The sequence below is a fragment of the Ovis aries genome, chromosome 1 (genome assembly GCF_016772045.2).
Source record: "Ovis aries strain OAR_USU_Benz2616 breed Rambouillet chromosome 1, ARS-UI_Ramb_v3.0, whole genome shotgun sequence".
NCBI lineage: Eukaryota > Metazoa > Chordata > Mammalia > Artiodactyla > Bovidae > Ovis > Ovis aries.
In genome coordinates this window covers 198,960,559-198,975,769 of record NC_056054.1, presented here as the reverse complement: position 1 = coordinate 198,975,769, position 15,211 = coordinate 198,960,559, and the positions used below count along the sequence as shown (strand labels likewise).

The window sequence follows — 15,211 nt, the reverse complement described above, 5'->3', positions numbered from 1 at the left end:
CTGGTGGGCTGCCATCTATGGGGTCGCACAGAGTCAGACACAACTGATGTGACTTAGCAACAGCAGCAGCATATATACCCTCCCTCTTGAGCCTCTTTCCCACCCCCATCCCACCCCTCTAGCTAACTAGATACTAAATGATCATTCCATATGTGTTTATTAAGCGCTTGCCACATGTTGGGCATTGTGGAGAATCTACAGGAGAATAAGACGTGGTCCTTGCTCTCAAGGAACTCACAGTCTAGTAAAAGGGACATCCACTTAAAAGGAGAAGTGTCATGTGGCAAGCACTCTACCAGGAATTCTGACTAGAGAGTTTGTGTTTGTTCTCATAGACATACTGCTCTTCATGCCTCTCCTCTCCTGAGCTGAAAGTGATGATGATGCTCAAAATCATAAATATTCAAAAAATCAATCCATTAACAAATAATGTTTATTTATTAACATTAATCAAAGAAGCATAGTCTTCGAGCTTAAGCTTTCTTACTGTGAAGGGGAAGCACACAGATGCTGGGGAGGAGTGGATGGCAGTCTGCTTCTGTTCATCCCATCAGGAGAGTTGAATCAAAGAGGGAGTAGGCAGAAAAATCCAGGACTTCTTGAGACAGAGGACAGAAGAGAGAGGTGTGTCATTGTAGAACAAGAAAGGCCCCTCCCACAAACCTAGTTCCCCACCTCTGACAGGTGGAGTTCCTCCTTGTAAACATCCTCAGTCTTTTCATTTGACCCTTTGTTGAAGGTGGATCACATCACCTTCAGCCCTGTCGGTGAGCAAGATTTTTTCAGCTTGAGTGGGCCGAGAGTACAAGAACTCCCTCTTGTTTGACTTCCTCTGAGCCTACCACACCTCCCCTGGCCACTGTCTGGGTCTGCCCCCTTCGTCCAAGAAGAACACATCCTTGAGTACTGGCAGGAGTCTAGCCAGGTAAGGCCAGATGGCTTTTCACTGGTTCTACAAAGAGATGGGGCTTCTCTCTATGAACTGATTTATCTTGTCCCCGACTTGTATCTCAGCTCCCCTCCACCCTTGCCTTGTACTTCCATCTAGACTCATATTCTCTGTGACCCAATGAAAAAAGTGTTCCATTTTTCCTTACTGCCCAGGGTTGATGATATTTGTAGACCAGCATTTTTTAGCCTATAAAATCCCCTGACACACTTATCTCTCTATTGATTTTGATCTTAACTGCACTGTAAGAATCATGGGATAGGAGTAATTTTCTCTATTCAGTGGCTTAGGAACTGAGGCTTAGTGAATTGAAGCGATTTGTTCAAGTTTGATCTGCAGACTTAGGCCAAGATTAGATCTGATGCCTCCTTTTCTCTCCCTCTTCTGCAGGGCCCCCACCTCTCAGCCCTGGCAGGTCACACCTTATCTCAAAAAGCCAAGAGAAGTGAATGTGTTTCCTAAGCTGTCAAATGGCCAAGAAAAGGTGCTCCTTTCTTGCAGGGAGATTGGGAGGGATATTTTGAATTCATCTGAGAGACAGAGAGATTTCATAGAGATATCTAGGCTTCATCAAACTATTTTTAGAGGACGAATGAGAATTTGTACATAAAGGGGCCTTGTTAACTGAACACTGATATGGAGTCTGATGCGTGCTCTGGCTTTCATTTGGGGCTGAATGACACTTTCTTAATGTCAACAGCAGTGTTATGAGGCACTGATCACAATGGCCCTAGGGAAATATTTTAGCTTTTCTGTCTTACTGAGGTATGTGGAAAACCAAATCTCAATGGGAGGAGGGAACACTCCCAAATCCTTTCAAATTGACTCCTGCAATTTCCTCTCTTATGACAGCTATCATTATGTCTCATTGTTCTACAGTTTTAAGAAAATCTCATCTTCAGTGATTATGTAGTTTATTTTTTTAAGATGCTAATTTTGGCTATCATTTTTCTCTTCATGCTCTGAAGGTTATATCGTTCTTGGTTGTGGAAGGAAATGTTTCTTTTGCGGATGTGTGTGTGCGTGTGTGTCTGTTTGAGTTTGTTATGACAGTGCTAATATTCATCCCTGTGGGCCCACCACAATGCAGTGGGTTGCAATGTTATGCAATTTTTAGCACTCTTCGGTATATTCTTAGGATCTTTCTGCCTGTAAGGGTCTTGAAGAGATCACTTAAGCAATTACCTTATACAAAATAGAGAAACTGAGGCTCAGAAAGGGGACAGAGTGTGCACAAGGCCGGGTGGCCAGTGATCTCTGGGGCTTTAACTCTTACACTGGTTACTACCTGTAGTGAATTGTGTTGGGCAGCCCTAAGTAGAAGTGTTAACAGTGTCATTTTGGGGACTAAACCCAGACGCCCTGTGAGACTCCTTACAATGACAAGTTTTAATTTTACTTTGACCTTTTCCTATCATCCAGATGATTGCTGTGGAAGCTTGGACAAGCGGGTATGGCGGAGGTGTTGACAAGTGTTTAGACCTTGTGTTTGACTGATTGCAGGGGGAGTAATGAGACAGGAAGGAGACCAGGATGACTCCAAGAATTTGTGGAGCAACTGGTAGGAAGGAGCGGCCTTCATCTGAGATGGAGAAGACCGTGAGAGGAACAGGTTTTTGAAAGAGCATCAGGAGATTATTTTGGCCAGGAGGGCACTGGAGATGCTGAGTAGTGACTAAATATATGAACCTTGGATTCAGGGAGGCTATCTGAGTTGAAGATAAAAAGTGGTCATCATCAATAGATACATACTATTTACAGCAATAAAATTAAATGAGATCTTCAAAGAAGTCAATGTAGACGGAAGAGAGAAGAGGTTTAAGGGCTGACTTTTGAGGTGCTATAAAGTTTTGGATTAGGGAAGTGGGGAGGATCTAGTTAGCATGCACTAAAGGGGAAAGGGCATGGTGAAGGTGGTCTTCCATCAGCAGAGAGAAGGATTTTTTCACTGAGGTTGTTTAGAATCGCCAGCACATGGCAATAATGAAAAACATTTTTCAGTTACCTTTTCTATAGACAACACATCATCCCTTTATTGTCTGCACTCTGGAGCAGACCACTCCTGCCATTCTTACCACTCTCTATTCCCTCCGGTTCCATGGCAACCAAGAAGAGATGGAGGAGGAGCAGTGGAAGGGGAGGGTGAACACTAGGAGACAGTGATGTGTGTTGGGATCCAAATGAAGGAGACATCCAAGGAGAAGAGAGGCGTCGGATGGTACATATGTTGCTGAGAGGCAGATGAGTTGATGTCAGAGAGATGAGCTGCATTCAAGAGAGAAAGGGAATTGGTGCTGGTAAATTTCTTTCAAGAATCCCATTTGTAAATAGAGCCAGAGAAATTGGATACAACCCAGGAGGGAAAGAAAGAGGCTTTTCTCCCCTGCCCCTCTTATGATGAGAGAAAGATGATAGAAATATACTTTTGTAGAGATTGTATTTCTCTCTCCTACGCCTGTAAGTGGGACTCCCTTGGTGGTTCAGACAGTAAAAAATTCACCTGCAATGCAGGGGGCCTAGGTTTAATCCCTGAGTTGTGAAGATCCCCTGGAGAAGGGAATGGCAACTCACTCCATGTATTCTTGCTTGGAGAATTCCATGGACAGAGGAGCCTGATGGGCTACAGTTCATAGGGTCACAAAGAGCCAGATACGAACGAATGACCAACACAAACACACTCACCCATACACACACACCTGTAGGTAGTCCTGGTAAACTTTTTGTCTTACATTTTTTTCAGGGGGTTGAAGTCATCTGCCCCAAATCACACAGCAAACTAATACCAGATGAAACTCACACCTGGGTCCAAAAGGTTGAATTCACTTTTTTCTTCACTGCCACTGCCTCATACTAAACCGATTGATTTTGGAGATCAAGTGCAGCTTTAGAACTCCAAGCTCTAGAAACTTTCATTTTTGTTATTGTTTAAGGACCTTTCCTAAATCCCAGGAATTCACACTTCTCAGGTATGTGCCCTAAACTGCAGGTGTGTTATACCAAATGCAGGATGTCTGGGGCCCTGGGAGGGAACTAGAACCCAGTATCTGCATCAGTGGAAACTTGAAACTCCCAAATACGGTCAACTCAGGGCTTCCGGTTGAACCATCTGTTTTCTGGAAGATAGGAATGTACTTTCTTATGCCAGTAATCTTGGACTGATTCTTACATCAATCTCTTCATCTAGCAGTGAATATATGCCTACTTATTGACATTCATAATGCATCCTTAATACTGTCTGCTTTCTGTCCAGCTGAGGCTGATATACTGTTAAAATTCTTTGCTTACATGGAGCTCCAGCCACACATTTCTGGGTCAGGATATTGCTACTCTATATTCAGGGATACAGTGAAACACATGTTATTTTGACATAGCCCTGAACAATGCATGTTACTAACAAAAATTTCAGTAACAGAGACTTGCTAGAAATAAACAGACATTTATTTGGGGTTTGTTAAAACTGCAACCTGGGAGACAAAGATTCAAAAGCACCTGAACTGTTTTCTGCTGGATTGCAAAATGGAGGAAGCTTATAAAGGCAAAAACTGCAAGGCCGCGGTTAGTTACATAAGTTGTTTGTCAAGAATTACAATTGCAGCTGATGAGAAAGGAGAATGCTTGTTAAGCAAGGATTGGTTGGGGCCTGAAATGGTTAATAATTACAAAGTGGGGCCTTGAGTACCTAAAGTTGCAGTGTTGGCTATTGTTCTGAATACAGCTGGTGGGGTCCTTGGGTAAAGAAAGTTCAGTTTCTCAGTGGTGCAGCGGTGTGTCTGAGGCCAGATTCTCAATGGCCACCTAATCTCATTTTTGTGTACCTGATGCCGAAGCTGAAGTTCCGATGTTTTGCCACATGGAGAGAACAGCTGAAACATTGGAAAAGACCTTGATGCTGGAAAAGATTGAAGGCAGAACGAGAAGAGGCAACAGAGGATGAGATGGTTGGATGGCATCATTAGTGCAATGGACATGAACTTGGGCAAACTCTTAGAAATGGTGGAGGACAGTAAGGACTGGTCCATGCTGCAGTCCATGGTGCTGTGAAGAGTCAGACACGACTTGGCTACTGAACAACAACATATCTAAACTATGATTATTTGATTATAATTTCAGTTTGTCCTCAATGCCCAGAATAAAAACTTTACACAAAGTAAAGGGGGACCATTTTCCCCCTCTCCCGGAGCCACCCTCCTACCTGGTGGCAGATGTTCTGTCCCATCCGTGATGGCACCAGAAGGAAACTCATGGAGTAAAAGATCGCACTTATCCTTCAGCAGCAGGTCACACTGGGTCCTTGGTGTCTGCTTTATTTTGTCCAAATTGCATGTATCCAGACAGCTCAGTGTGACACTGTGATGCCCCTAGAACGCTCTTACTACACTTTTTACAGATTACTATCTAGGCTTTATCTGGCCATCTTATAATTATCTATTTGCAGATCTGGTTCTTACACCTATATTTGCTCTTCAAAACAGAAAGACATTATATTTGTAGGTTTTCTTCTACTTTCCACCTCTCTCTCTTTCCCTTAGCACAGTTATCGGCACAGAGAAGTTCCCCCCAAAATGTGTTTGAATTAATAAATTAATTTATTAATTTATTAAATGAAACAATTTGTGCCATGTAGAGTTTCATACTGAAGGTTAATCTAAGTTGTATAAGGAAAAAAAGTAGAGTATCCAAGTTAAGATCTTCCTGTAAACAAAATTCGGAGAAGGTGATGACACCCCACTCCAGTATTCTTGCCTGGAAAATCCCAAGGATGGAGGAGCCTGGTAGGCTGTAGTCTATGGGGTCATGAAGAGTCAGACACGAATAAGCGACTTCACTTTCACTTTTCACTTTGATGCATTGGAGAAGGAAATGGCATCCCACTCCAGTGTTCTTGCCTGGAGAATCCCAAGGAGGTGGGAGCCTGGTGGGCTGCCGTCTATGGGGTCACGCAGAGTTGGACACGACTGAAGCGACTTAGCAGCAGTAAACAAAATTAGTGCATGAATGAGGCAATTCAGATCTATAACTTGGAAACTAGCTGGTACAGTTCATTTTGCTCTACAGTTAGGAATACATAAACCTGTATAATGGATATGTCCATGTTGAAAATTTAACATCATCATTACTCATGCCTATAAGCCTCAGGAGTGCAAGTACAATCATTAACAGCTGTTGATGCCATAAACATTCCTTTGATTGTTAATATATTTAACAAATGAAGAATTCTTGACAATCAATAAGACAAAGACGATGAAACTAATAAAAATGTCTAGAATACACACCTCCAAGCTGTCAATCTCACAACTAAAAAAAATATTGCAAATTAAGACAAATATTGAACTATTAAAACTATTTATTGCCAAGTATTAAACTTTAAATTACAAGTCCTCTCCTGATCTGCAGAAAAATGGACTCTATATCATTAAAAAAATTTTGTAATTTTTGAAATATTGAGATAAAATTGGCATCTAATATTATATTGGTTTCAGGTACATAATATAATGATTTAATACTTGTATATATTGGGAATTGATCACCACAATAAGTCTGGTTATTATTCTTCACCCACATACTTATGAATTTTTTTCTTGTGATGAAAACTTTTAAGATCTACTCTCAAAAACTTTCAGATATGCTATACAGTATTATTAACCATAGTCATCATAATATACATTACATCCTCAAGACTTATTTATGTTGTAACTGGAAGTCTATACCTTTTGTACTTTTGGACTCCTTTTATCCATCTAGCCCACCCCTCACCCTCCACATGTAGTCATGTGGTCACCAATTTGTTCTCTGTATCTATGAATTTTTTTTTTAAGAGATTCCATATGTAAATAGGCTTCATGGCCTGCTAAGACTTAAATAGCTACTACATTTCTGGGAGGGGTAATTTTGCCATATATATCAAGAACCTTAAATCTACAAATTCTCTGACTCAGAGTTCTCATTTCTAGGGATTTAAACAGAGGAAAAAATTAAGGATTATGAAAAATTGTACCTGTAAGGATCTTCAATGCATAGTCACTACAACAGTGAAGTAGTTAGTGACTAGTAAGGGATGAGTTAAATATGGATGATCGTATAATGGAATGCTCTACAGTCACTAATGTGCTGCTGTAGAAAATTGTTCATGAACTAAGTAGTATAGCACAGCGGTGGAAAATAGGGGCTTGATCAGAGAGATATTTGACCAACTTAAAGCTCTTATCACTAACTGTGCAATTTTGAGCAAGTTTCTCAACCTTTCTGAATTTCAGTGTGCATGCGTGCATGCTAAGTCACTTCAGTCTGACTCTTTGGGACTCTATGGACTGCAGCCCACCAGGCTCCTCTGTCCATGGGATTTCCCTGGTGAGAATACTGGAGTAGGTTGCCATGCCCTTCTCCAGGGGATCTTCCCAACCCAGGGACTGAACCCACATCTCTTTCATCTCCTACACTGGCAGGTGATTTCTTCACCACTAGTGCCATCTCAAAAGCCTAAGTTTCAGTGTACTAATCTGTAAAATGAAAATCATTGAAATACCTGGACCACAGGGCTTTGGTGAGTGTGAAATAAGCCAATCCTGTTAAAACCCAGTTTCAGTACACAGTCAGTGCTTAATAAATGTTACTATCATTGTCACTGTCAGCATCATTGTTGATGCATAAAGTGTAAAGGACAGCTTTTCAAATGATATTTACAGTATAACTCAGTTTTCAAAGTAGAAAAAATGACATTATCTACAGAAAAACGTAGAAAATGTCCTAGAGGATATACATCAAAACGATCCACTTTCATTTTCTCAGCATGGTGGGTTTAAGGAAAGATTTCTTATTTTCTTTGGCTTTTATGTATGGCTTGTAACACAATAAGAAAAGTTAAATGGGTCCAAAGAATCATTAACATCCATCCCCATAGATAAATGAACATTTGTCAGTTCAGTAGTTCTTTGCCTGTGTTATCATTGTTTCTGCATTGTCAAGTCACCACAACCTCTCATACTAGTTTAACGCCATATATCCAACAGTTGGTAGCACTCAGTTGGTTACCGCCAGGTCTCCCTTGCTCCTCTGTCCTTGTCCTTCTGCCATACCGTATCTCGAGTATATCATACACGTTTGCTAAGCATGTTTTGTTCAGAACACTCAGTGTTGGCAGGAGGGTGAGATAAAAAGCAGCCAGAGGATGGTTTCTTAGCGAGAGGAGTTTATAGTGCCCTGGGAGGGAAAGGGCATTCACCTTAACCGTGCACGTTTCATCTTCATCATGTTGAGGTGCTTCTTCTTGCTGAGAAGGTCCTTGTGTTGCAAATGAGTTTTGGTAGCTAGGGAAACCTTCTTTAAGGAGGTAGGGCTGAACTATTATTAGATAGACTTTAAAACCCACTATGTTTCCATAGCCCACAGGAATAGTAATCTCTGACTAGGATGGAGGCCTTCCAAAGCCTCTTCTGTCACAAAACCTTTGAATGAGATTTCCTGTACGATTGCTTCTTTATCCACCACTTTTTGGGGTCTTTGATTTTTTATTCTATTTTGATCAATTTCTTTTGTACCCATAACCCTAGGACTTTGATTTATATTCACTTGGTAGATTTCCTTGAAAAAGTGTTTTCCCTCAATCGTAAGTATAATGTATGCTCAGCGCCAAAAATTTTGGAAAATTTAGAAAGATACAAAAATGAAAGTAAAACTCATCCATAAGCTAGTCATGCAGAGCTAATCATTTATAACATTTGGTACATGTGCTTCCAATGCATGTGTGGGGGATTTTTAATATCATTTTATAAGCAGTGGAAGTGAGAAATAGATTTAAGGGCCTAGATCTGATAGATAGAGTGCCTGATGAACTATGGAATGAGGTTCATGACATAGTACAAGAGACAGGGATCAAGACCATCCCCATGGAAAAGAAATGCAAAAAAGCAAAATGGCTGTCTGGGGAGGCCTTACAAATAGCTGTGAAAAGAAGAGAAGTAAAAAGCAAAGGAGAAAAGGAAAGATATAAGCATCTGAATGCAGAGTTCCAAAGAATAGCAAGAAGAGATAAGAAAGCCTTCTTCAGTGATCAATGCAAAGAAATAGAGGAAAACAACAGAATGGGAAAGACTAGAGATCTCTTCTAGAAAATTAGAGATACCAAGGGAACATTTCATGCAAAGATGGGCTCAATAAAGAATAGAAATGGTATGGACCTAACAGAAGCAGAAGATATTAAGAAGAGGTGGCAAGAATACACAGAAGAACTGTACAAAAAAGATCTTTATGGATAATCACGATGGTGTGATCACTCACCTAGAGCCAGACATCCTGGAATGTGAAGTCAAGTGGGCCTTAGAAAGCATCACTACAAACAAAGCTAGTGGAGGTGATGGCATTCCAGTCAAGCTATTTCAAATCCTGAAAGATGATGCTGTGAAAGTGCTGCACTCGATATGCCACCAAATTTGGAAAACTCAGCAGTGGCCACAGGACTGGAGAAGGTCAGTTTTCATTCCAATCCCAAAGAAAGGGAGTGCCAAAGAATGCTCAAACTACCGCACAATGACACTCATCTCACACGCTAGCAAAGTAATGCTCAAAATTCTCCAAGCCAGACTTCAGCAATATGTGAACCGTAAACTTCCTGATGTTCAAGCTGGTTTTAGAAAAGGCAGAGGAACCAGAGATCAAATTGCCAACACCCGCTGGATCATGGAAAAAGCAAGAGAGTTCCAGAAAAACATTTATTTCTGCTTTATTACCTATGCCAAAGCCTTTGAATGGGTGGATCACAATAAACTGTGGAAAATTCTGAAAGAGATGGGAATACCAGACCACCTGACCCACCTCTTGAGAAATCTGTATGCAGGTCAGGAAGCAACAGTTATAACTGGACGTGGAACAACAGACTAGTTCCAAAAAGAAAAAGGAGTGTGTCAAGGCTGTATATTGTCACCCTGCTTATTTAACTTCTATGCAGAGTACATCATGAGAAATCCTGGGTTGGAAGAAGCACAAGCTGGATTCAAGATTGCCAGGAGAAATATCAATAACCTCAGATATGCAGATGACACCACACTTACGGCAGAAAGTGAAGAGAAACTGAAAAGCCTCTTGATGAAAGTGAGAGAGGAGAGTGAAAAAGTTGGCTTAAAGCTCAATGTTCAGGAAATGAAGATCATGGCATCTGGTCCCATCACTTCATGGGAAATAGATGGGGAGACAGTGGAAACAGTGTCAGACTTTATTTTGGGGGGCTCCAAAATCACTGCAGATGGTGATTGCAGCCATGAAATTAAAAGATGCTTACTCCTTGGAAGAAATGTTATGACCAACCTAGATAGCATATTCAAAAGCAGAGATATTACTCTGCCGGCTAAGATCCATCTAGTCAAGGCTATGGTTTTTCCTGTGGTCATGTATGGATGTGAGAGTTGAACTGTGAAGAAGGCTGAGCACCGAAGAATTGATGCTTTTGAACTGTGGTGTTGGAGAAGACTCTTGAGAGTCCCTTGGACTGCAAGGAGATCCAACCAGTCCATTCTGAAAGAGATCAGCCCTGGGATTTCTTTGGAAGGAATGTTGCTAAAGCTGAAACTCCAGTACTTTGGCCACCTCATGCGAAGAGTTGACTCATTGGAAAAGACTCTGATGCTGGGAGGGACTGGGGGCAGGAGGAGAAGGGGACGACAGAGGATGAGATGGCTGGATAGCATCACAGACTCGATGGACGTGAATCTGAGTGAACTCCGGGAGTTGGTGATGGACAGGGAGGCCTGGTGTGCTGTAATTTATGGGGTCGCAAAGAGTCGGACATGACTGAGCGACTGAACTGAACTGAACTTTCTGCTTTATAATAATATATCTTTTCATGTCAATTAGTATTTGTCTAGGGCCTCCCAGGCGGCACTAATGGTAAAGAACCCACCTGCCATTGCAGGAGACATATGAGTCACGGGTTCAATCCCTGAAATGGGAAGATCCCTTGGAGGAGGACAAGGCAACCTACTCTAGTACTCTTGCCTGGAGAATCCCTACTCTATGATGTCATTTACAACCACCCCCTCTTAAAGATAAACTGCCTTTAACACTTAAATATGTTAATTTCTAATATTTTTCTTTCCATATTTATAAAAAATTTTGGTTTGAAAATAAAACCATAGGGTATGTGCAACTTAGGGCCCTACTTTTCACTTTGTGTTATTCTATGAATTTTTGTCTGTCATTTAATATCTTAACATGTGATCTGTAAGGGTTGCCTAATATTCCACCCTGAATGTGTGCACATAGTGTGATAGAATAAATATCTCTAATTTAGGATTGATGCTTAAATCATAATCTCTTCTAGGTTTGAAACGCCATGCAAGAAGATCTAGTTTTATTCTTTTTGAAGTGTGGTCATATAGTTAATTGACAAAGATAAAATCCTTTGTTCTAGATGAGATAAATTCTGAGTGGAAGGCTTTATGATATGCAAGGATCTAGGAAGCTGTGACTGGGTTATTTCAGAGATGAGAATATTGCTCACAGTTTGGTGATTTGTTGGGTGGGAGGGAAAGGTTTACTCTGGGTGGACCAGGTGTAGCTGGATGATGCCCCAACCTAGGAAGGTCAGTCCTCTCTGAAGTGCCAGTCTCATTGCTTAAGAGGAAATGGCTAATGAAACCAAGCAAGAGGTTCCTATCATTCAGTGTTCCTTGCCTGTTAAGTACAAAAAGCAGAAATAAGCTAATAACTTGGTTTTGTTCTTATTGATTTCTTATCTAGGATGCTCGTAAAGATGCGCTTTTCTTTAAACATGCAACAAAGGATTTGAAAGTTTTGATTTCTAGTGGGATAAATGAGATAAAATTAAATATATTCTAGCCTAATTATTTTTTATATTTGCAGATGCTTTGTAGATAACCTCCTAGCTCTTCACCCTGACTTAGAATGGAGGCTTCCCATCAGGTCCATGTGGAGTTCTAGACTAGCACAACTGGAAGGAATCATGGGAGCCAAGTGCTTCAGTACTATCCTGAAAGTGAAAGTGAAGTTGCTCAGTCATGTCCAACTCTTTGCGACCCCATGGGCTGTAGGCTACCAGGCTACTCTGTCCATGGGATTTTCCAGGCACTAGTCCCGGAGTGGATTGCCATTTCCTTCTCCAGGGGATCTTCCCAACCCAGGGATCGAACCCGGGTCTCCCGCATTGCAGACAGACATTTTACCATCTGAGCCACCAGGGAAGCCCAGTACTCTCCTAGCATAGGTGAAAAAACAATGCCCAGAGAGAAGACATGACTTGCATCTAAATCCAGGTTCCTAACTCCTATTACGTTAAGGCATTTTCCACCATCATGATTATCATGTAGATTTCTTCCAATTTTTCAAGTTGCTCTAAAATAGATTCAGTTGATTGTTAGACTCCTTCTGGCCTTCCTTTTCCTCAAACATTTAAAACTATGTTTTTAAACCTACTATATTTTATGTACTTTGCCAAATCTTTAGATCCATTAGCTCATCTAATTTTTATATCATCCTACAAGTTAAATATTGGATCCATTTCACGTTTGAGAAAACTGAAGCTCAAGATTTTTAAATTGATACCCAACCTTAGGCAGCTGGTAAGTTGTGGAGTCTGGATTGAAGCCCAGATCTGTCTGACTCCAAAGCTTTCTTTACTGTGCCAGCCTACTTCCTAATACAGGAACTGATTACATGAAATGAATCAATTTATGTCCTTCCTCTTCCTTATCCATTATCTTGTGGAAAGGATGACTTAATTAATTCTCCAAACATTATTACGTCTTTGAATTGTAGGTGAGTGATCTTGACAGATCACCCACAAAGTTGTTTAAATCAAAAGTAAAGACACTTCTGAGGTTCCAATGGAAGAAATTAAATTGTGGGGCTTAGCTGCTCCTACTGATTGGCTGAACTCCCAAACAGGATTGAAGCTTAATGGAAAACAAACAATAATCAAAGTTTTGCAAAAATTGAGGAAAAGGCATGAAAGAAAAAGAAAGAAAAAAACAAAAACACATCTGGTCAACATAAGTAGTGTCATCTCTATTAAGAGAGAGAATGCATTTCAAGAAGCACCCATGTCAGAGGAGTCATGGAAAGATTAGCAGGCTTGAAGGGAAGTTAGGGCTCCATTTTGGGATATGGACTCCCTTGGCTGGGCATTTGCTCTTGACATTTTTTCAAAGAAAGATGGGCTGCTTTATGATTCTAATTCTTCTGGCATAACACAGGAGGAAAAGGGAAAATTGTTTTACTCTAGTTTGTTTCAGACCAGTTTTTGAAGCTAGCCTAGGTCAAGGTTAGGGTGTTGTGGAATGGCTCCCCTCCACAGCCTCTCAATGACTGCCCTCCCAGGTCGCTCTGAAACAGGGTCACTGCCATCCCTTCCCTCTCCAACTCCATGTCAGTTGCTATGACCCTTTGCTGGGAAAACTAGAACTTCTGCCAAATTATTCTGTCCAGTCCCTCTGTAACTAAGGGCTTTGTTTTCAGAAGATCTGTTCACTGGAGGTGCATTGGACTTATCTCTCTAAGACAAATATTTCTCCCACCTTGTTTCATTACATAATTTACATAAAGAGTTTTTAACTTTTTGGCTCATATAGCAGTTTCATAACTTCTTGTGATAAAATTTGCCCAAGATACATTATCTTTCTCCATCTCTCTTCTTTGATTTTATTTCCTGAATGTAGCTTTGGTATATTAGTAGGCAGGTGAAAATCATTGCCCCAAAATGCAACTATCCATGTACAGGGAAATATCTGGGTATGAATTTTAGTCTTTTGACTTTAATTTCTGGAAAATTTCTAAGGGCTGAATTTTGATGTATTTACTCTATGAAACAATTTAGTTTTTTCTTATACTGGAGAACAGGTAATTTGTGATGAAAATGTGAGTACTTAAAAAATCTTTGTGTTTTCAAATGTTCTGATTAGTATCAATATTTTTTTTCTTATTTCATCTTCTTTATAACATTTTCATTGTAGAAAATTAGAAAATATAATTAAGTAAAAAAGAAATAAAAAACACCTATATAATCCAAATTACCCAGAGAAAACCTTTGGAAACATTTTTGTGTGGATATTCTTGAATACATTTGTATTAGTTACATATAACCATATTTTATTTTGATAAAAACTAAAATCATGGTATGTCCTATTTATTTTATAACTTTAAAAAATGTACTGTGTATCTTCTATTGTATTTGTACAGTGTGAATTATAACAGTTACAAAATATTTTATCTAACTACAATTAGGTAGTTTAGTGATTAAAAATAAATTATAAATAAAATAGTGTCACTATTTTAAAAAGGGTATTAGCATAAAGAATGTACTTAGAGTTGCTACAGGAAAATGATGAGTTAAAAAGATAGCTAGCTATATCACTTATTTTAAATGATCTCTTTATTTCATATGTTAAAGTATACCAGTGCAGTTTCTAATGATGTACCGACTTATTCCACTTCCTCAGTCATGAGATCTAAGTCTACAGATAAGCAACATTAATCGAGAATCAAAGCAACCAGCTTAGAGATGCTTCTTGGATGTGATGTTGAGCTACACAAGGTCACTCCTAAATTCGAGATTCTACTCTCAGTCACTCTCAACAAGAAAGCCCTCTTTGTAGTATTTTCTAGCAAGTTTATCCACTGGCTGGGGGTTGGTAGGAGAATCACTGAGTTTTACAGTCAAACATTAATGGGGTTTGGAATCTGGCATTACGTGTTAATATTTTTGGTGAGATGCAAGAGAAGAAGTAATGGATAACATACACTCAGAATGTATTGCATATTATAGACTGGTCCCAGCTCATAAAGAAAAATGGAACTTCCCTTGTGGATAACAGGGAATATATTTTGGTGATGTGTCAAACTTTTCAGTGATCTCTTTAAATACCATTCAGTGTCATAGTTGAAGTTCTCAGATGCAGAGATACTGCCTAACAGTAATACTCTGAACTAATCTATTTTGGTGACACTTATCTCAACAAAGAAGTTCAAAGAGGTGGTCAAATGTATCCATTGAGTTGAATTTCTCCATTAAAATAGGACCTCTATTAGCCACAGATGTTTTTTCACTGCTTTTACACTCTAAAGGAACACTCTAGGGCAGGAACTGACATAAGGAAGTGTGTGTACAAGTAACTTGGGTAACATCAAATTCTGGCCCTGTGGGCTTTGGTTTCAATCTGGTCCCCAAGGTTGAGTGGGAAGATGGCCTTTTGGGATAGTTTGGAACATCCCTCATCTGCTCACCATCACCCCACATCTTGCCAATGGTTTCAACGTTGT

General features: G+C 40.0%; 1 protein-coding gene across 5 annotated transcripts in view; it reads left to right on the top strand.

The window, feature by feature from the left end:
* Positions 1-746: 746 nt before the first annotated feature.
* TPRG1 (tumor protein p63 regulated 1) overlaps positions 747-15,211 on the top strand; it is a 164,634-nt gene continuing 150,169 nt past the window's right edge. For all 5 annotated transcript variants that reach the window (XM_004003046.6, XM_042233258.2, XM_042233267.2 and 2 more), the window contains exon 1: positions 747-925. The gene's annotated coding sequence lies outside the window, so the exon portion shown is untranslated. The remainder of the gene's footprint in view (positions 926-15,211) is intronic.